This window comes from Pinus tabuliformis, chromosome 4_1 (assembly GCF_031772625.1).
Source record: "Pinus tabuliformis cultivar Carrire ecotype Pingquan chromosome 4_1, CPIR1, whole genome shotgun sequence".
In the NCBI taxonomy this organism is placed as follows: domain Eukaryota; kingdom Viridiplantae; phylum Streptophyta; class Pinopsida; order Pinales; family Pinaceae; genus Pinus; species Pinus tabuliformis.
This window is the reverse complement of record NC_142303.1, coordinates 406,560,987-406,584,018: the sequence shown is the minus strand read 5'-3', so window position 1 is coordinate 406,584,018 and position 23,032 is coordinate 406,560,987.

The window sequence follows — 23,032 nt, the reverse complement described above, 5'->3', positions numbered from 1 at the left end:
CTAGAGGTAGACGAGTGTGTTTCTTTGAGCAAAAATTCAGAAAGGGTGTAGAGCCAAGATGTTGGTGAGTTGTGGCATAGGCGATTGGGCCACTTACATCGTGGGGCTTCAAAGATATTGCAGCAAATCTCTACAAGTATTCCCAAAGCTACGCTTGAGCAAGTTGATACATCCAAGGGGTGTACTTTAGGAAAATACACCTAGCCTTCCTTTCACAATAGAGACAGTGGAGAAGAGGCTATTCTAGAGTGAGTCCATTCAGATGTGTGTGGACCATTCTCGACAACATCCATGGCCAAAGATAGGGATTACGTTATATTTGTTGATGACTATTATCGTAAATGCTAGATATTTTTCATGCAGAAAAAGGATAAAACTTTTAGAAAGTTTTGTGAGTTTAAAGCATTGGTGTAGAAAGAGTTTGGAAAGAAGGTTAAAGCCCTACATAGTGATAACAGTGGTCAGTATGTTCCAAATGAGTTTAAGAACTTCTATGCAGCGGAAGGGATTAAATGGGAGTTGACGACACCCCATAACCCTCAAGAGAATGGGGTGGATAAGAGGAAGAATAGAAGCATAGTAGGGGTATAAAGGGTTATGTTGCATGATTAGGGCCTACCACTACACTTGTGGGTTGAGGCATGCAACACAACAGTTTATGTTCAGAACCATAGCCCACATCGGATACTTGAGATGAGGACACCAAAGGAGGATTATTTCGGTAAGAGGTCCTATGTTGGTCACTTTAGGAGTTTTGGGTCATCTGTATATTTCCATGTGACCAAAGATGAATGGAATAATATTACACTGATAGAAGAGTTAGGGATATTTGTGGGGTATAATGATACACTTGACAACTATCAGGTGTACTTCCCGACTAACAAGATGATAGTGGTTCGCATGGATGTCAGATTCGATGAGGATAAGGCCATATGAGTTTCCCTTGAGAGGGAACTTGATATACATGCGAATGATGATATTTTAGCTCCTACGGCTGAGGAGCCTCAGATTGATGTCAAGCAGCCACATGGTGAGGATCCCAGAGTGGAAACATTCACTAAGGCAGAGTCTTCTAGAGAGGGAATAAAGTGCACCAGAGAGGTTGACATATTGTTGGATGATGCACAGGAGAATGTGGGAGCACCCACTTCTCAGCATAGGCAAAGGAGGTCACCTTAGAGGTACACTAGATACATGGCTCTTACGGGAGAATTTGTTGTGATAGAGCCATCTTCCCTTAACAAAGGAGTGCAGGAGTTGGTTTGGGTTGATTCCATGGTGTAGGAGTATGACTCCATAGTTTGTAACAGTGTTTGGGATGTGGTCCTAAGACTAGAGGACAAGTTAGTGGTGAGATCCATTGGATTTACAAGGTAAATCAAGTTGTAGATGGTAGTATGGAGAGGCATAAGGCTAGATTTGTGGCCTGTGGCTTTTCACAGGTAGATGGGATTGGCTATGGTGAGACCTTTTCTCCCATTGCAACGTACTTGTTGATCAGATCTATATTGCCACTATCAACATAGATGGGTTGGAAGATACATTAGATGGATGTCAAGATAACCTTCCTTAATGGCAGGATTGAGGAAGATGTGCACATATATCAGCCCAAAGGTTTTGAGACCTTTGACGATGAGTCTCATGTGTGCCAGCTTAAGTGAGTGTTCTATGGGCTGAAGTAAGCACCCCGTGCTTGGTACATTAAGATAGATATCTACTTCACTAGGTTGGACTGCACGAGGAATGAAGCAGATGAAAACCTATACCACATAGTGGTGGAAGGTAAACTATTGATCATTGTACTTTATGTTGATGATCTCATACTGACAGGTGATGATCAGTTGATCAAGTCTTGCAAGGAGGACCTTGCAAGAGAGTTTGAGATGAAGGACATGGGGCTCGTGCATTACTTTCTTGGCATGGAGGTATGGTAAGGAGATGGGGAGTTGTTTGTGTCTCAGGGAATGTATGCCAATGAGATACACAAGAGATTATACATGGAGAGCAGCAAACCCATGGAGAATGCTCTAGTAGGTAACTGGAGGAAGGAGGATTCTACTTCAGGGGAAGTAGTGGAAGCTAGTATTTACAGGAAACTTGTGGGTTCACTCATGTACTTGGTGAAAACATGACTAGATATGTGCTATGCAAATAACCAACTTAGTCAAGTGATGGTTAGGCCTTCCAAGCTATATTGGAAGGTGACAAAACATTGGTTGAGATACCTCAGGAGAACTTCTCAGTACGAATTATGGTATAGACAAACAGAGGGAGTGGAGCTTCAAGGCTTCACTGATGCAGATTGGATAGGGATTCCATCTGATAGGAAGATCACATTAGGAGGGATCTTCAGTATTGGGTCAGTGATAGTTTCTTGGTGTAGGAGGAAACAAAGATCAGTTACACTAAGTTCGGTAGACGTAGAGTACATGGTTACGAGTCAGGCAGCATGTGAGGCCATCTGAATGAGGAAGATCCTAGTTGGTTTCTTTGGCCATTAGATGGATCCAACTGTGATTTACTGATATAATCAAAGATGTATCAAACTCTCTGAAAAACCAAGTTCTCATGATGGGTCCAAGCATATTGATATCCAATATCATCATCTCAGAGATTGTGTATTGAGACAGATTATGTTTTTAGAGTACATTCCCACAGAGGAGCAAGATGTTGACATTTTGACAAAGACATTGTCAAGATGTAAATTCGAGTTTCACAGAGACTGGGTCGGGGTAGCTGATAATCCTTTTCTTGTTGAGAGGGAGTGTTGAGAAATGGAAACAAGAAATTCCAGTTTAATTTGTCCTTGAATTAAGCTCAGAATTAAAAATCGAATTGTATTCTCATAGCAACATGTAAATAGTTAATTAATTTTAATTAAATTAATTAGATTAGGAATTTTGAGTTGGAAGTATTTATATAGTCATGTATATGTTATCCCTAAGTTTTAGGGGTCCAGTATGAGTTTAAATTAATTTGGAATTTAGATCACTCAGTTAAATTAGTTCTACATTGTCTTTAGAACTAATAGAGGACCAATAGTTAGTTGGTGCACTAATGAATCCACTAGTGCTACTCCAGTTAACTAAAGATTCACATGATAAACACATGCATGTTAGTTCAGAGAAAGACCCAGTTTATACTAGAGTGTAGGTACAGTGTACTATCAGTGATATTATTTACTGGAGTGTAAATATAATGTACGCATTAGAGATTCATCCTATGTTTGGATTGTGTAGTTTTGGAAGCATGAATTCCATTTAAATACGAGATATTCATCCTAAGAATTAAGAAAGAGATTAGGAGCTTGGATAGCTATTGAATAGGCTAATGATTTGGCTTGAGCTAGCTTGTGAGCTAAGAGAGTTGAGAATACTTGTGAAAAATTGTTCTAGTGAGAACAAGCTTTGTATCTTCACTCATATTTCTGATATATGCAATACAAATAGTGGGGTTTTGAGCAGTGTCTTTCCCTAGATACAACTTATGTGATGTGCCATTGATTTATCTTCTTCTTGTTCATATTATTTTCATCGATCTATTGGCTTCTGCTAGTTGAAAGTAGAAGTAGATTCTTGTCCTCTACTTTAGTACATTGCATGAGCTTGTGAATCTATAGGATTTTCTACATGATTTTCTATCATCCCTTCATCACCTGCAGGAAAAGAAAGTCTAGACCGAGAATTTGCAAATATGTTATCTTTTCCTAGCTTGTCAATGATAGTTAAATCAAACTATTGTAACAATAGAAACCATTTAATGATTCTAGCATTCACATCAGACTTGTTCATCAAGTATTTGATAGTTGCATGGTCATTATGCACAAAATTTTGGTATCTAGTGATGTATTGTTTGAATTTGTTCAAAGAGTGTACAATGGCTAAGAGTTCTTTCTCAGTTACAGTGTAGTTCAATTCATCCTTAGACATATTTTTACTAATGAAGCAAATGGGATAAGTTAACTTACCATATATTTTTCCTAAAGCTACCCCCATATATTTTTTGGATGTATCAACATGAATATGTAAAGGAAGAGCCCAATTGGGCCTCTAAGTATGGATGCATTGGTTAATTTCTCTTTCAATGACTCAATGGCCTCTTTTCAGTTATCTGTCTAGTAAAATTCTGAGTCCTTGGCCAACAACCCAAACAGTGATGAAGCCACTTCGCTAGAGTCATTGATAATCCTCCTATAGTATCTAGCTAAGCCCAAGAAAATCCTAACATCCCTTTGCTTTTGAGGAGTAGGGACTCTTTTTGTATTGGCAATTTTGTTTGGGTCCACTTGTATTCCGTCCTGAGATATTGAATTTCCAAGGACAGTCCTTGCACTCATTAACAATTCATACTTCTCATGGCTAAGTGAGAGGTTCATTTAAATGCACTTCTTCAGGACTTTCCCCAGGGTAGAGAGAACCTCCAGAGAGTCACACCCTTAGGGAGTGAAATCATGGACCAACTCATCAAAGATTCTCAGAACTTCCCTTTGAAAAGTGTAAAGGGAATTACATAGACTGAAAGCAAGGACCCTATAAGCAAAGGTATCCCAAGGATAGTTGAATGTATTTTTGTCTTGATCGTCAGGGTTGATCTAGATCTTATTGTAACCACTGAATCCATCCAGGAAAGAGAATAAATTCTTCCTTGCAAGACCATCTAAAACTTGATCAATTAAAAGTAAAGGGAAATGGTATTTATTGTTGGATTTTCTCAACTCTCTATAATCCACACAAATCCTCCACTTCCCATTCTTGTTTGGGACCAAAACTAGAGGGGACACCGACTCACTATCTGAGATGGGGCATATGAACCTTGCATCAACCAACTCTTTAAACTCTTCCTTTACAATGTCCTTAAGGGATGGGTTCATTCTCCTCTGAGGTTAGTGGATAGTTTTGCATGCCTCCATGATGTAGATGTGATGAATACAAACCAAAGAATGCACCCATTTCATTTGTTTATAGCTCCAAGCAAAAGAATCTAAGTGCTCTCTCAAAATTTTACACTTCTCTTCTTGGTTACCTGAGAGAGAGGGGTTAATCTTTAAGGTTCTAGATGGACCAAATTATACAACTTTGACATGTGTAGGAATTGGGTCGCCTAGGCATAACTCAGTCCAAGGATTACCCTTATATCTGTTCACAAGCTTAACAAGAGGCATGGTATTGGGGGGTTGGTTTTGGAGGATTTGGTCAATGAGGTCATCTTCATCAGGTTTCCCCCCTCCTATAACAACATCTAGGGTATATATTGGATGGGATGTTGTATGGTACTCTTCATCTTCCTCCTCCTCTTCTAACCATAAGGGTAAGTCATGCTCAATAGATGGCTGAGTAGGGGGGTACAATACCAACTGTTTGAACAAATAACCATTCTTAATGGTCATGTTCTCAGCCCTACAACTTATGTAAGCATTAGAAGGGGCTAGCCATGGTCTTCCTAGGATGAGAGGATAACTATTGAATTTGGTTTTGGGATGGAGAACCAATAAGTCAGTAGGATACTCCTAGGAGTCAATAGAGCCCATTACATCCTCAACAACTTCCTCGGGAGCGATTGTAGATCTATCTGCAAGTTACAACATTGTACTGGTATTTCTTAAGGATCCTTTGAGATTTAGTTTTAGCATGGTTTCTTTAGTCATCACATTGATGGCATCTCCAAGATAAATCAAGGTGTGAGGGACAATCATGCCATCAATGTTCACATCTACCACATGACTTCCATGGTCTAGATATTTTGGACAAATCATTCTCCCCGACATCAAATCATATAATTGTCCAATAACATTGATGGTTAGGGTGTCTCATTTTCTCCTCCCAGGGTGTTTGAAACATTTCTCTTTGATAAGTTTATTGTAGATGGGAACATCCTTAATAGTTTGGAGGAGGGGTATTTTAACACAAATTCTTCAATTCTCCTAGAAGTTCAGTCTCTTCTAGGGTGTGCAGGTTAGAATGAGTCAATCTCTCAAAAAAAGGAGGTGGATTTACTTTAGGGATACTCTCTTCCTTTTCCTCTTCAAGCTCCTCACATGGAGATGGAGGTTGGTTATCTGGGAGAACTCTTCCAAACCTGAGGTTGATTTCTTCAATCTCCACATCATAGGCAGGGTAATATGTCTCTCCACTGTAGATCTGTTGTTCTTGCTTTTTATTTGGGTTCATATTGGGTTGAGTAGGCATCTAAGATTACTTGGGTGGAGTAGAATGAGTGATCTGTGGTTGAGATGAAGGTGGAGGTAGTAAATTAGGAGTTTGGTTGAGTTGAGTCCTCCACCATTTTGATGGGTTATTCCATTGAGGATGTGGAGAAGCATATGGCTGAAATGGTTGATTGACATGTTGGGGAGGATATTAAGGTTCATAATGCCAAGAAGAAGGTGTGGACCATGATGGATGAGTGGAAGGGTACCAAGGTGGAAAGGGTGCATTCTAGTTGGGATGGTAATAAGAGCAGGATGCACCTTGCAAAACCCATTGGTATGGTCGAGGTCCTTGAAGCCTCCTTTGTTCAATAAAAATAAGTTGCTCAACACCACCTTCTGCCCCTTGGTATAAAACTTTCAATCCAGTTAGAGAAGGACACTTATCTTTGGCATGGTTTTCCTCATAGACTTAGTAGACCTCTGTGACAATTAATGGACATTTATTTATGGGGTGCCTTCTAGTTCATTTAGAGAAAAAAATAGCTAAGGCCCTCTTTGATTCCTCTTGTATCCTCTTGATATGCATGGTATCCAATTTCAAATCAAAGGTATGCAACATTTCACTCTTAAAGTCCTCCAACATGTTTCCAATTTCATTCTTGATGGATTTTATGGAGGGAGAGGAAATGACCAAAGCTTTACTAGCCCTACCCTTCTTCCTAGTAGCCCTAGAATTTTGATGTCTTCATAAGATAATTGATAGATATATCCCCCATAAAGCATGTTGAGGGTTTCAAAAATGTCATCCCTGATCACTCATAGAAGAACTAACTTAAGTGATTAAGGATCAAGGGTGCATTTGGCCCTCTTATAACTGATTTGAAATCTTTCCTCATAGTCCTCTAGAGATTTGTTAGCTCCAAGAGTCATTCTAAATATTTATTCTTTGGTTTCTTTGGACCTGCAGTAGTCTCTATACTTGATGTTAAAGGCTCGTTACATTTGAGCCTAGGTAGTGATGTTATCCCCAAGTGACCCATAAACCAGCGCAAGGATGTATCCTTAAGGGTATATGGGAATAACTTCAACTTTTGGTCTTCACAGGTATAATCATAATTCATACAGACAACTTCAAATTCAAAAATAAAAGTATCAGGGTCCTCATAGGTTAAGACATGGAAGTGAGGAAGGGTAGTAGGGCTTATATCCTTCATTCTAGACTCTCCATTAGTTTCTCTGATAGGAGAAACCTACTCATTCCTGTTTTTAGCCATGGTTTGGGTAGATGAAATGGGTTTCTCTTCTTCCTCAATAGTTTCTTCAAAAATCTTAGGTTGTTCACTGAAGGGGTCTTATAACTCCCTTATATTCAGAGAGGGAAGTTGACAGTCACTAAAGAAAAGTGAAGGTTAATTGTTTGATGATGTGGGGGTGTTTGGTAAGAATTTTCCTTGACTATCTCTATTCCTATGAGGCATGAAATAAATTTTTTATTTTATGTGATTTTTTCAAAACTGAATGAAAACCAGAAAGAAATACTTAAGCAGGAATAACATCTATCTAGACATCTCCCTAGCAGCGATGCCAAAAAAGTGGTGATCCCTGGTATTGCACCAAGAGTGCTTCAACTCCTAAAGGCTCCTCAACTCTATTTATCAACCTGGGGTTTGTACACATGCCACCCTTAACTAGGTTATTTGATCATTAGGGCTCCAAGACCATTCTTCTACTAAATTAGGGGGAATCAACTACTGAAAGTGCATTCAAAACCTATCTCTAGTGTAGAAAAAGTAAATTCTTTTCAAATCTAACTTGTAAATTCTAGAAAATTGTAAATGCTACTAAATTAATTCATGAAAGAACACAAGAGTTATGATACTTACAAAAAGGAAACTACACTAATTGCAATAAACCATCTAGCTATCAAGTTCACTTGAAAACATAAAATCATTCTACCAACTCACAACTCAAGATTTCATGCATCATCTATCTAATTCACACTTACATATAAGGTAATGTCCTATTTACCAAAATTTTTATTAAGAAACTAATGCTATTTTCTCTTGCAGTGAAGGAAAAGGAATGGAGGGAATGGCCTAGGTGGTACCTCTGATCATGGAGTCCAAGCTGGGGGGTCAAGCTACTCCTAAACTAATCCATATCGTCATTACAGGTTAAAGCAAGGGCAAAATAGGCTACTACAAGATCCCTGTATTGCTATAGGAAGTCTTGTAATGCTATAGGAAGGCCTCCGAGAGGGTTTTGAAGGTAAGGATGATGGGATCAAGGGATGGTAATATGGATGAAGGTTGTGGTGCATGGATGCAAGGTGAGAAACACCCCTAGCCTAGCTCAACACATAAGGAAGGCTAGTTTTGGATTAAGAGGGCTCCTCACAGTGACCTAAAAAGAAAAAATCAAGAATAGTGGTTGGGATTCATCAAAAGAGAGTGGAGAAGTTCTAGGTGGAGATGGTGAAAAGGTCTGTTTCCTGCAGGTCCAATAGTCCTACAACATCGCAGACACCTACTCTTCTTTTCATTTACAAAATATTGTAACCAATGGTGGAAAAGATGAGTTCAATTTGGAAACTGTCTAACTGATGGTAAAAAATATTATATATGCAATGAATTAACTTCTAAGATACAACAATGATATGTAAAATAAGATAACTAATGTAGACCTTTTTTCCAAGAAATCATAAACAATAAATCATCACGTAGTGCTTTTGGGCTATGGTTGTAGAGTCCTCTAATCAAGCTCCCATGAGACGGATGATATAAAGGAAACAATCACATAATTTTTGAGGAATTATATTCTAGTAAAATGCAGCAAATAATCAAACATTCTAAGCTAAAATAAATATCAATACATAAGAGGGACCTAAGCTACTAGGGCTGGGCCCAACCCATTAAGAGCCTGAACCCTTTGAACTAACTCAGTGATGGATCAATAAGAAACTTTTCATTATCATTGCAAAAATTTCAAATACATCACATAATAAGTCAAAAATAGCAGTCACAAGTGCTTGAGCTCAATAGCTTCTTAGCTGCAAACAAAATTCGAATCCTAATGAGTTCGTTGGCATGTTTATTTATACAAAAGGGTAGCTACCAACAAATCCATAGAAAATAGAGATGTTTCTCTTCCAAAAGTCAAGAAAGGTAGATCTAAATCTTCCTTAAACTTCACTGGCTTGGTTATTAATGACCTCATCCTGCTTGGCTTCCAATGACTCCAAGTTGATGAGAGACAAATTGATGATATTAGGTTATTGAAGGAGTTAAGGAGGTGTAAAACTTCCTAGAATCTCTCCATGTTATCTACTCTGATCTCCTGCATTGAAATGATCTCAAAATTGTCCCAATTCCTACATTTAAACCATGTTAGGCCACATGACATAGAAACACATCTTTTATCCTCCTCAATAAGCATAATATAACAAAAATTGTAAATAAATGTGAGAATGAGACAATTTTAAAGCTGGAGGATGGAATTACGACCCTTTTGATAGACCTATTGATGAGCCCCATTAGTAAGTTTGTAGACTTGATATTCAAATAAAACCCTAAAGTGCATGACGAGCTCCATGCCTTGAATATTTTTCCTCAAGCTCTCCACCAATATATCTTATTTTATGCTAACATAGGTAATGCAATGTCATCAAGATAATTAATTGCAATTAATTAAAAATCAACTTGGGGTCAAGATGAGGATACTATACAATTGTTAAAAGGTGTAACACACCCCTCCCCACTTCTACCAATTTTTACAATCCCTTCAGGTAAATTTGATGTATACTACTCTGACATGACTCGATCTCTAAGTTCCAGTTATAGAAGTGGGGCCTAAAAACGAACAACTTATTGATATCCTATATGAGCACTAGATGACCCAAAAGTCAATCCACAAACTCTGATGACTAGATCCTACACTGGAACTACGTTTTCTCTGACCTAACCCCCAACTACACCCATAAAAAGGCATGCATGTGATTATAAGGCTCTAACTATACTCTTAACACTCACTGCCAGTGGTTATGACCCAAATCTTCTAGTTTTGTGCATGTGAGTGCAAGATTTCTTTCCACATTTTTAGCCTAGCCTCTAGACCCCTGCCAAAAACTAACTGAAAATTTCCAAAAGCATGATTAAGATGACAAAAATACTAAACGTTCAAGCTTGAACAAGACCTTGACCTAGACAAGCCTACTACACAACAAACATTTCTTCAAACACATGGTAAACATGTAAGTTACAAGCCATGAATGCATATTTGATCATAAATCCCTAAAATCATTTAAGAATCCCCAAGAAGGTCTAATTCCCTCTCAAGTAGTTGCACCAACACTTTTTAGCCCATGCATTCATCAACCATTCGAATACTTGTCAAATCACGGACAAGATCCATAGCAAAAGCACATCATATAACCAGGCATATACCCAACATATAACCAACATACTAACACTGACAAAACAAACATAGAATCCACATAATAACAAGTACAAGTGCTGATAAGTCACAATAGGAAAATATCTCTTATTAACATATGTAAAAGCCAACCAAGTCAGGGACTTCCATGTACCACCTGAGCATAGATTGAGATGAACCAAATCTTTATTTTAGTCAATCAACTCTGTGACATATTCCAACCATGAATGTGGGATCTCATGGGATAAACCACGACATAATCAACTATGAACTCCATAGGTTAAACCATGTCCACCCACATGCTATTGTGATCTCACATAAATCGGTCTCAAGATCAAAGAACCAAACCAATCCTGGATGTCTTAGAATTTATTCACCATACCTTGAGGAATTTTCCTATCTCTACCCACCTGTCAAGGGCTTCTTGGAGAAAACCATGTCCACCCACAACCCTTGGTAATTTTATTGAGACCACCTACTCAAGTTCCAAAAACGTATAACAATCCAAAGTTCAACCAAGAATGAATCCCATCACACCATGGTTATCCAAGAAATGGCAAGGAAAGGGTAAAACCACTATCAAACCAAGAAAAGCCATGCCAATGATAGAAAATGAACCAAATAACTGAATGCATGTATCATGAATTCACACCTCGGTTAGGAAATCACACTTGCAACCTGTTACCTACAATATCTTCTTGTTAAATTTGTTGATCTAACCTTCTCCTAGCTTTCCTTTGCTTGTCCTTTTCATTCCTTTGCTTGCTTGTCCAAGTGCTTGTTCTCTTTCCTTCGCTACACCTACTCCAAAGATGGGAAAAAGCTGTCAGTTTATTCTCAGGTGCCTTTTTACTATTGATGTCTCCATTTTCTTTATTTTCTTTCATTTCTCCTCCAATTTCCTTAGCATGAATGTTTTTGTCTCTTCACCTCCATTTTCTTCTATTTTCCTTATTTTTATAAATAAATGTCAACTATTGCCTCTTTACCTACACAAATTCCTTTGCCAATTTCCATAGCCATAAATAAACCACAAGTGAGCCCTAATGTCATGTTTTCCCCACCATTTATCTTGGAATATGTGTCCCATGACCTTGATCTTATTTTTATTTACATGGAAAAATCAACCAGGGGGTGTTACAAACCCCTCCCCCTTGGGGGAACACCGACCTCAGTGCTTAATGACACCCATAACCAAAAAACCGTTGAAAGAAAAAATACTTATGTTCATGGTGCTGGACCCTCCAACATGTCAGGCGATCTCCCCAGTGAGAATTCCCAACTAGACCTCAGACTGTTTGGAGTAGGAGTCCCAGCAATGGGTAGTATGGTATCGCCTTGACTATGATTGTGCACAGGGGTAGGTAAGATGCCCTTACTGTTAGAAAGGGTGTGAACTTGTAGAAATTCAAGGGAGGTGCATGAAAGGTTCTAACACATGGAAGGGGGGAAGAGTGCACCCCTTAGAATCCTGTGATTGCACGGAACTTGAAGTGGAACATATGAGAAGAAAGAAATCATGAGATGGAAAGCAGTATAGCCTACAATCCAAAGTGATGGACTATATTAACAACACGCATTTATAAGATTCATACAAACACATATGGGATAGTCCATACACACGTGTAAATAATAGCTACGTACGTCATTAGAGTAACCATGATAGTCGAACTATAATAAAAAAATATGCATGAAACGTGTTGGCTCTACTATATTAAAATAGTGAAAGATCCAATCATACATACAACCATGACTTCCACTAGCCATGATAGCAGAACATTATAGTCATTGCTACCTACTCCTCCAAAGAGATTTACTAGCTCTGCACTATAGAGAAGCCAAGGCTTGTTACAATACACTCCAAGCTTTCTCTAGGTTATCCCTATAGGAAGCTTGGATCCCAAAAGCTTGTACAATGAGTTATGACATTCTACAAATAGAAAAGGGTAGGATGACCCTTGACATTCCCTTTTTGTGACTCTTCACCTAACCTCATGACTATTCAACTTACACATGACTATTACATTCTACTGTTGACACTTAGTATTTCACTTTTACAACATGTTTACATTACAATCTTGACATGTACACATGTGAGACAAAAATAAGCTTGAGTAAGCCATGCAAGACATCAATAAGGCTCAGAGAGTTGTGGGAATACTAACTCTTCGACATCCTTTCAATGATCGACGGTGGTGAACTGATGTGAAGATTGGTAATCTATTATGGTGTCCACGTGCCCTGTGGTAACATCCTTCTGAAAGTGAACTCCTCCCTCCATTACATATGGGTACATTTATTTTGCACTTCCGTCTAAATCGTTGGATAGCATGTGCATCATAGTATTGAGTGTAGTTAAACCAAAAACATATTGGTGAATAGTGTCTATGCTCCTATGCAAGTCTACGTTGGTGGCTATGTGCACCATCTGATCAGAGTACATGCCCAACTCCAGTTGGACTTGGTTCTTTGTCTTCACCTCGGTGAGTGTGCCAATTGATTAGATCGCATGCATGTGCACAATGACATCCATGCTTCTGAACACTCGTGCATGTGAATCCTGTAGGATGGTGATGATTTGTGGGAGTTCCTCATAGTTCCAGATCTGACTCTGGATATGTGCCTTCAACTCCACTACTTTTGGCTTCATCATCTTTGGCAAGTGCAATGGGGTTCCCTTGCACCTCATTGTCCATATTTTCATGTCATCGACATCAGTGTTTAGATTTGACAAGATGTGTGCTATCCTAGCACAATACTGCTACCAACCATTGAGATGGACAACCCACTTATGCATGGTGACAAAGATAAAGTACAACTTTCGCATGACTATCTCGAGAGACGATACTTCATCTAGTATCACTCTCCTCAAATCTACTCTGGTGGATGATGTAACTTTCTCTTCTCCCTGCTTGGTCACTTCTAGCTCCTTAGCCATACACTCATTCTCAGCTATCAAGAATCTAGACTCGAGCTGGTGGCTTTGGCATATGCTTTAGTGTGACTGTACAACTTTGTGTTGTGACTCATCGAATGATATGTTGTGCACATATGATTTCAGATTGTCCTAAAGGATTTTGTTTCTCCTTGATCGCTTGAAGTTTACTCTGCTTCTAGATCTTGTGAAACCAATGGAGTGACCTCTTGGTTTTGAGCAATGAAGTTAGTGTCCTGATCTAACTCGGGTTGAATCATATCTGTATCCATCCACTCTAGCATCTATTCAATCTCTTGAGCAAAGTCCTACTCCTACGACTGCTCATCCTGTCTATTATATGCTAGCTATTCGGATGAATCAATAAACTATATGGGCACAATTTCATTAATATGGGCATGTTGTGCTTCCTTCTCTCTTCTGTACAGCTCTTGTTCTTCCCTAAGTTGCTGCTTGAAATCCCGCAACTCCTTTTCTGCTTCGTCTAGCTTTTTCTTCTCTCTTTGCCTTTATGCGATCCTCATGTCGTGTTGTCACCTCTACAAATCAATCTCCAAAGATGCTTTCAACACAAGTGGATCTACTTTTAACTTACAGCTTTCCTCCACCTCCACATTGTCCACAACCTTCCTCTTGCCTTTGTCAAGCATAGGTCTACTACACTCTGTTGCTGCTAATATTGCTGCTCTCTGAGATACTGCTACCTTCTGTGCTACTATCCCTTCTACAACCATGCTGATCAGCTCATTAAGTCTAGAGAGGTGATAAAAACATCTCCATGGGTCTTGTTTAGGCCAATGACATGCTGCGTGGATCCAAGGATGATACGCTCTCACACATTGGTCCTTCACCAAGTAATTTGGGTGATACAGATTGAAACTTCTGGGGCTGAAGGTGAACCTCTTGAAAACCTCCATCTTGGCCTCAGCATACTTGAGATTTTGGATCTCATACAAACTAATCTACAAAGGAAGAGTGGGCCAAGGTGCCTTATTCTTCGTATGCAGTCTTGCTGACAACCCTGTCGACATGTGATATGACACTTCTTGCATGACCAGGTTATCCATGGAAAACTTCAGTAAAATATGTGGATCCTTCTCCATGTTGTATATCCAGATGAAGGTGCCAAGGGGTGAAGCATACCAATCTACTATGTCAATCAATTCCTCCATCTTTTCTTGTGACATGCGAGGTGGATCCCATTCAAATATCATCCTGTATACGAAGCTAATGAAGTGGTCTAATAGTTGTATGATAACTCCATGGAACTTGAACTTGGAGAACAACATGTAGTTAGTGCGAACATAGGTTTCTAAATATGGGAATGCCCAACCCAAGCCTGGGAAATGCTGACGGGCATAGACTACATCAAGTATTTAAGTGGACATGAAAATATTCACTTGCTAACCCTTGGGAACATGTCGAGCTTTTGTTATATGTTCCTTCCACCTGAGAGTTGACATGTCAGACCAGTTGAAAGCTCTTCCTTCATTCCCCAGCTGATCCAGCATAATCACCCAACTCTGCGGGAAGGTCTCTGTACTCTCCTAGCCGTATAAGCAGCATGCGAAGTTGATCAAGAGATGATATTACTTCCACAGTATCCTTGTCTTGTACACTTGGTTGGTTTTCATCTTTAATTTAGACATCTCTTTCACCCAACTCTTTAAGATGTCTCTTGAGTTTGCATTGTTGTTGGGTCTAGTGAAGGGTGTATCCATCGTGATCACCGGCTGCAGAAAGTGATACATCTCTTGAAAGTCCTTTTCCCTGAAGGTAAAATTTTTTGTTCGACTGACACTGCTCAACACCATTGTCTACAGATCAGTATGTGAGACAATCTAGTTGATCATGTCCATGCATGGAAATGATAGATACCGACATACAATCTGGTACAAGCCAGATTTGTGTATGTTGATATAGACCCTATGGTCTTCCAGATTATCCTCAAATGTGCCTAAAAAGACGTCATTGATGTCCTACAATTTCATCTTGATTTCCTTGTCTATGAAAATCTTAGTGTCTTCATAGATGGGCAAGCTCATAGACAATTCCTCAACTGCATCTCCAGTTGCACCCTCAATGGTGTCCTTTGATCCTGCTCCCTTGGAAGCCATTGTACATGTATTGTTGAGAGATAGACAAACACCTATCATAACTGGAGACAGAGCAACACTCATGGAAATAAATCTATCAGTTGAAAACAAAAATCAACTTAAGGATTGACATGCAACACACCTGGCTGGCAGACTAGAATGTTTGCACAATTTTCACTGGGAGGCTAGGAGACTATCTATCAAAGCTACCCAAAACAAATTCTAGACTGTTAGTGGGATGAATGAGAGTTGAAATTGTGTAGAGCACAATCCATCTTCGCTTGCTGAGGATTGAAACTACACATTGCGCAATTTTCAGTTAGCAATGACTACAACCTTGTCAACTGCATATACGTAATTCCGAGGGCCAACGGGGCACAACCTCTGAAAATTGCAGAAAGCAAGCCTGGGAGTCTAGTGTTGGGCAAGATTTGTTCAAATCCTGGGAGGAAGGTAGAGCTTTCACTCATAGAAATGTGCATTGCATGTCGAGCAAGGCAAGGTCCAGGGCAAGGTAGTCCACACCCGCCGACTGGCGACTGAAACATGAAAAGGCTGAATGTATGTGTGAATATGAGTGCAAACAAGAGTGAATGTTCATGCATGTAGACAGTGAGTGAATGATTCAGTAAACGGGAAAAAAATTAAGTGTGTGAAGCGATTCCCTGCAACGATGACTATTAATGCAGAAACAATGTCATGCGTGGGACAGTAGTGAGATGCAATGAAAAACTTAAAACATTGCTTCTACAAGACAAGATGCATTAAAATGACAACAATCATTCAAAAAAACAAAGAAAATTGCACTCACACAAACCAAAATACAAAAAGCGGTAGAAAAAAAACGAAAGGCATGAAAAGCGTACTGACCGATGAAAAGTTGAGCTGAGTGTGTCGAATGCTCCTAGAGGCGATGGGGAATGCCAAAGATCCAAGATAAAGTGAAGAATGAGCTCTGGAGAGTAAAATACATAGTTTTGATAAGATCGATGTTTTTCACACAAATTCCACAAATCTAGGAAAAAGCGACACTTGGCAGGAGGTTTCTAAAATGGCTTTTGCATGTAACCCCCAGTTGCTAAAATGGATCCCTAAAATCTAGGGATGATTTTTTCTTTTTTCTTTCTTGGGAAAAAGCAACCCATGTATGCAAAGCAAGATTTCTCAGTCCTAGAGGGAACCAATCAACTTGGGAGCACATGCAATGGACTGCAAGCCTTGGACTGACTTCTGTTAGAGTCGGTCCTTATAGCCCTCCGTCAGAGATCTTTTCACTTTTGCATATCATTTTTAGGTGTCTCTCTTGTTCCACTTCATTGCATTTCGCTAGGGGCATGCCATTGACTGACGACGGGGTCTGGTTGTCTTCTGTTTCCTCATGTTTGTCCCAGCAGGGTTAGTAAAAAAAAACAAATTTTCTCAAAAATCACTGAAGTACATGATCATGCATTCATCGTCATAAAAGTTTTGTTTCGTTAAAAATTCCTAGAGTCTAGGGTTTTCAGTCCTTTGCATATACATAATACAAGCCTGCAGGCCATGAGGTTGATTTCAAAAGACTCTTATTTAATAGTTTTTCCAGAAAGCATTTTAAAACATTTTTAGTCCAAAACTCTGTTTTGGAACTAAAAATTGTTATTGTAAATAACTGTATTTATTTCATTTCAAAAGTTTCAGAGCAAGCCTCTGATCTTCTCCAAACCCAAAATGCCAGATCCCTGCAAAAATCTACAAAATATGATCAGTCCAAACCTCAAAAAAGCATGAGAAAATCAAAAAGCAGTATTGTACTAAAAGACCAAAGGTGAAAAAGTGCCAAACATTACAAAGTGGGTTATTGAACCAATTTAAATCAAATCAGAGTTGGTGAGATATTTTGTTTGCATATAAAAGGGAAAACAAGTCCATTTGTTCACAAATTCCCAAGGCGAAATCATGTTTAAGTGTTTGAAGGCCGAAATCATGATTACATACCCGTGGACAGTGTTGGAGGTGTGCATTATGCATTGGAGGTGTGCGCTACGCAATGAGGTGGGTGCTACACATTGGGCCTCACTGGCCAGTGTAAAAATACACAGGTGCTACACACTGAGGTGTGCGCTACGCATTGGGCCTCACTGGCCAGTGTAAAAATACATAGGCACTACGCACTGAGGTGTGCGCTACGCATTGGGCCTCACTTGCCAGTGTAAAAATACACAGGCGCTACGCACTGAGGTGTGCGCTACGCGTTGGGTTCGGGCGCTATGAACTCAGCCACAACACCAAAAATTTTTGTTCATGCGACCAGATCTTATCAAATCGCCTCCAAATCTTGCAAGTAGGTGTTTCATGGCTGTTAAGTCAATTTGAAATTGTTTGTAGTGTGTTTGAGGGGAAAATGTGATGTATTGGGTGTAAAAAAAAATGAAACCCTAGGCTCATACCAAAATCATTCTTTAGGGTTTCAAAGGACATGTGGGTGGCTGGTGAAGATTTTTCCATTCTCCCTCGATGAAACACAGCTCCATACTCATTTGTAAGATTTTTTCCAACATTGCAAAGGGTGCACATTACACTTTTTGCTCATTTGTCAAATTCCCTTGTGATCAAAGCAGTGACTATTTTATGCCAATCTACTTAAACAGAGCTATTACCACTGTGGCTTCTTTCCTATAATGCTTTGGTACACATGTAACATGTTTAGGTTTTGAGCATACCTTGAACTTTTGATTTCACTACACCTATATCAACATACATATTGCAGACATCTTGTTTTCAAAGCCATGTCAGACACAGACTCAATTTATAAGCAGGAGGTAGAGGCTAACCGAGAGTTTTGGGTTGAGAGGGTCAACATCCACTTAGAGAAGTTGCTGGTGAAGGCCAATAGAGACAAAGACATGCTCTGTCACATGAAACATCACTATTGGGCTCGCATGTATGTTGGCAAAGCAAAAATGAAGATTTTGCAAAGGAGGTTGAGCAAAGCACTAAAACGGCGAAAGAGGCTAGATCCACTTCAAGTCTTGGCCGAGGCTTCTCTGGCTAAGCATGACACATGATGGAGGGTCTTCGCTCTGAATTTGAGCAAATTCAGAGAAAATTTTGTCATTTTGCAATTTTTGGTCTCAAAAAACAGTTTTTTCCGCTCTATGGGTAGCGCGTCGGCGCGCTCGCTTTTGCTTGGGACACTTTCTGGAGAAAAACTTTGTATTTTTGGGTTTTTCATGGTAAGTTATACATGCTCAGTTATTTCCGAGGCATTTCATCAAGTTCTAGATGATCAAAAGGCCTAAAAACACCATGAAAACCACCTTGCTGCCACCTTTTGCAACAGCAGGAAGTACTTCTGGGAGACTGCAATGTTGAGGAGGCAAATGAGCTCCAAATTGGGAAATTCCACTTGGGCTGGATAGTAGATATCCAGAGCTTTCCAACCAGCTATTTTGAGCTTGATTTAGATGTCAGGAAGTGCCCCAAAAGTAGGCTGAAAGGTACGCTACGCATAGGGATCAGGGCGCTACACATTGAGGTTTTTGGTCCAGTTTTCATCCTGCAGCTCAGGAATTCAGCCAGTTTCACTCCTTGATGTGATTTTTGACCAAACATGATGTAATTTGATGTATGTGAGGTAACATGGCACCTATATATCTTCTTCTAGATGATTCATTCACAAATTAGCAAAGAAATTAATGTAATGAATCAGTTTCCTTCTTTTTAGAGGCAGGTTGTTTTGGTCACCTAGATTCTTGCTCCATGTTTAGAATTTGTTCAAACTGCTCCTAGAAGGAGGAGCTCGACCCCTAGAGGTTAGGGAATGAGGTTATCTTGATCTATATATGTAAATTTTCAGTCAGTAGCACAGGTTGGACTCTTGGGAAGATTTTGGCACACTATTGTACATATTTTTCATATTTTGGCTAAGGAAAGATCAGAGATTTTGCAGCACCTATTGGGATTCTTGTGGCTCTCAGTTATTGATGGTGTTTTTTCTCAGTTATTGTAAGTTTATTCATGTTTACATGTATTCCATTCCTTCTTATGCTTCTGAAACTAAATGAATGAGTAAATGAGTTTGAATTCATTGTTCACAGTGCTCTTCCTTTAAATTTGTTTAGTTTTACATGTTTTCGTCAGTTTGGAGAGGATCCATGTTCTCCTTTGCCCTCTTCAGCTCCTTTTCATTTTGATCCATCCATACACCTGATCAAAGGCATCAAGACTATTGCCTACCTCGCCCCAACTCGAATTCTACAAAGATCTGACCTCAATCCCTGCACCCAAAATTGGTCTTCCCATTTCTCCAACAAAAAACTCAAAAATCTAAATCAAACTTTCCTATCTCTTTACTAGCCTAAAATCAGTATTAATTGTGAGTCATCTCAGCCCCTTTAAAGACCTTTTGCCGAGATAGACCTGGAGAGAGCCCTCTCCTGTCATCGTAGGGCTAGCTACGAGGCTGAGCTTGGTTTGATGTGGCCTTAATTTTTTCCTTCCTCATCCTGAGGCAGATTTGAGCACTAACATAGTGGCGACCATACTGGGGAAAAAATTGTTATTGTTTGCTAGTTGATGTGTTTGTTTCATGAGTCTTAGACGGAGTCTGAAGTCATGCCAGGTAGCCTTCGAAACGCTTTTGCTATGCATAAGCGAAAGTAGATAAATGTTGCTTCAGTCAATCTCTAGTGAGCTTGTGAATGTAGCACTTCATTTGCGATTTACCCCAGTACACTTATTTGTTCTAGACCTTGGATGATTGAGTCTAGAAGTTGATAGGCTGAAAATTGTTGTGTCATTTTGATTGTTCGAAACAATTCCACACTGGCTTCCAGAAGATACACGAGATTAAATCCTGATCCAGATCCACCTCCAGTCTATGAGAACCCAAATATGATTGCGAGAATACACCGACGAGAAAATCCCATAAATCCTTTGTTTAAGTCTCCCTCTTGTCCTGCAATTTTTAAGTATCTTGAAGAACTTGACTTTGACGAGCAGTTCGAATTGTCACTGCTTATAACCAAATCCGAAAGTGCACTTGATTCTCTAGTTCTAAATCCTGACTTTGCTGCAGCTCTTGAAGTTGAAAAAAACAATAAATTAATTGAAAACTTTATCTTGAGACACCTTCAGAGAAATATTCAGGCTGTAAATCTTGTTGATTTCCTAGAAGCTACATCTGCAAATATTGGATCTTCTATCACCGATTTCACCTCCAAAATTCCCACTGAACTGCCTTTCATTCCCACTCTTCCCCTGCAACCCATCATCACATATCAAAAGTCTGCAGTAAATTCTCCTTCTTCATCCCACATTACTACTCCTCCGCATACACCATCTCAAACAACACCCAGACCAAATCCGCCAAGACCAATGGCTGCTCGTTTTGCACCTCTTGCTTTGCCTCAGCAATTGCATGATATGCCCGCGGATTATCAGAGTAAGATTATTATATTTGATGGCACTCCTCAAAGTGTTTCCACTCAGCAACACATAGACAGAATGGTAGATTTTTGTGATTTACATGAGATTGATGAGGAGGATGTAACTATGCGATTGTTTGTGCAAACATTTGGAGAAGAGGTAAGAAAATGGTTCAGAGGCTTGGGAGCTAGAAATGTAACTACATTGGCAGAGCTTCATATACAGTTTCTAGATCATTGGCAAATCAGAAAAGATCCACTTCAGATCAATGCCGAGTATAACAATATCAAATGCAATCCTGGTGAGTCTGTCCAAGACTATGTTATCAGATTTAATACAGTTTATAATGTTATTCCAGATGATTTAAGACCATCTCGAAAATTAGCTCTTCTTAAATTCCCAGATGGTTTTGATCCGGAGATGGCTTATTCATTACGGGAAAGAGATCCGCCTACCTTGGAGGATATGCAAAATATTGCTGTTAGTGTTGAAGTAAATTTGAATGATAAAAGAGCTAGGATGAAAGCTGAAAAGCGAGTGACCATCAAAGAAGAAGCTTCTACATCAGATCAGATACTTCGCAAGGTAGAGAGGATGTTTGAAAAGCTCACTCTTGACAAGCCAGAACCGTAGATCCGAAATCCCAATTTCCGTGGTCAGCAGCAGCCACAATTCAGAATTAAGGAGCGTGAACAAAGAACACAAGAGCCGGTAGTTCAGCAGCAGGTAAAGACTCCTCTTCAACAAAATTTTGGTGGTCAAGAATCTGATGACGATGGTGATACTGTAGGGGAGGAAAACCATTTCTTTAATCCTGATGATCTGCCTATCTACATCACGGAAGAAGAAGAATATGTTGAAAGCTCCACCATTCACAAAGATGAGGATTTTATTCTATCAAATGATGTGGCACTTGAAGAAGAATCAAAGGAGTACCAAAGAGGATACATGAATGCTCTATCTGCCCAACAGAAGCAATACTCATTAAGAAATCGAGATGTGCCCATAAACCCCATTCAGAAAAAGAAGGAGATTTCAGCAAAAAATGATTTAGCTGTACCACAGAAGAAAGGAAAAGAGATAATTGATCCCCAAGCAAGTATGTCATCATCAGCAGACAAGGTAAATCAGTCACCAAACTCAATGAGGGATAAAGCTGAAAAAGAGAAGTTCCGGTCAAAGAGGTTGAAAAGGTTTCGGCATTTAGTTTGGAGAATGAAATTTCAAAACTGAAAGTATCTATTCCTTTGACTAAAATCATGAAGAACAGCAGCTACCGAGGTCAAGTCTCCAAAATTCTGAATTTTGATCCAATGTTTGACACGGTAAATGTTGAAGATGATAAGCCGGAATTGATTTTTGGGCCCGCTTTAGATGGTGAGTCTCCTGAAAGTGATGTTCCTCCCTTTTATATCAATTTGAGGTTGCATGAATATGTTTTACACAATGCTATGTTTGACTCAGGTGCTTCGCACAGTTTGATGCCAAAAGCAATCATGGAAAAGTTGGGGTTAGATATTATAAGAAAAAACCATGATTTGTATTCATTTGATTCGAGGCGTGTAAAGTGTATTGGATTGATCAAGGACTTGGTGGTAAGCTTAGATCAAATTCTAGCTAAGAATGTCTTGATGGATGTGGTTGTGGCGGACATTCCTCCGAGTTTTGGTATGCTGCTTTCAAGATCTTGGGGGGCTAAGTTGAAAGGTACACTACAGTTAGATTTTTCTTATGCTACAATTCCAGTCTTCGGTCAAGTGAGAAAGCTATATCGAGAGCAGAAGATGAAATACATGATAACAAGCAAATAAAAACCAATCAATCATCCTGTAAATTATGTACATACAGCTTTGGAGTCGTTTGTTTTGTTTGCTGATAGTTTTAATGAGATAGATAGTCAATTAGTTCAGGCGGAGGATATACCAGAAATCACTGAGAATTTTATAGAAGTTCTGCAGAAAGAAAGAAGTGAAAAGCAATCTATTATGGAGCAAACAGCTGAAGATAATGGGCAGC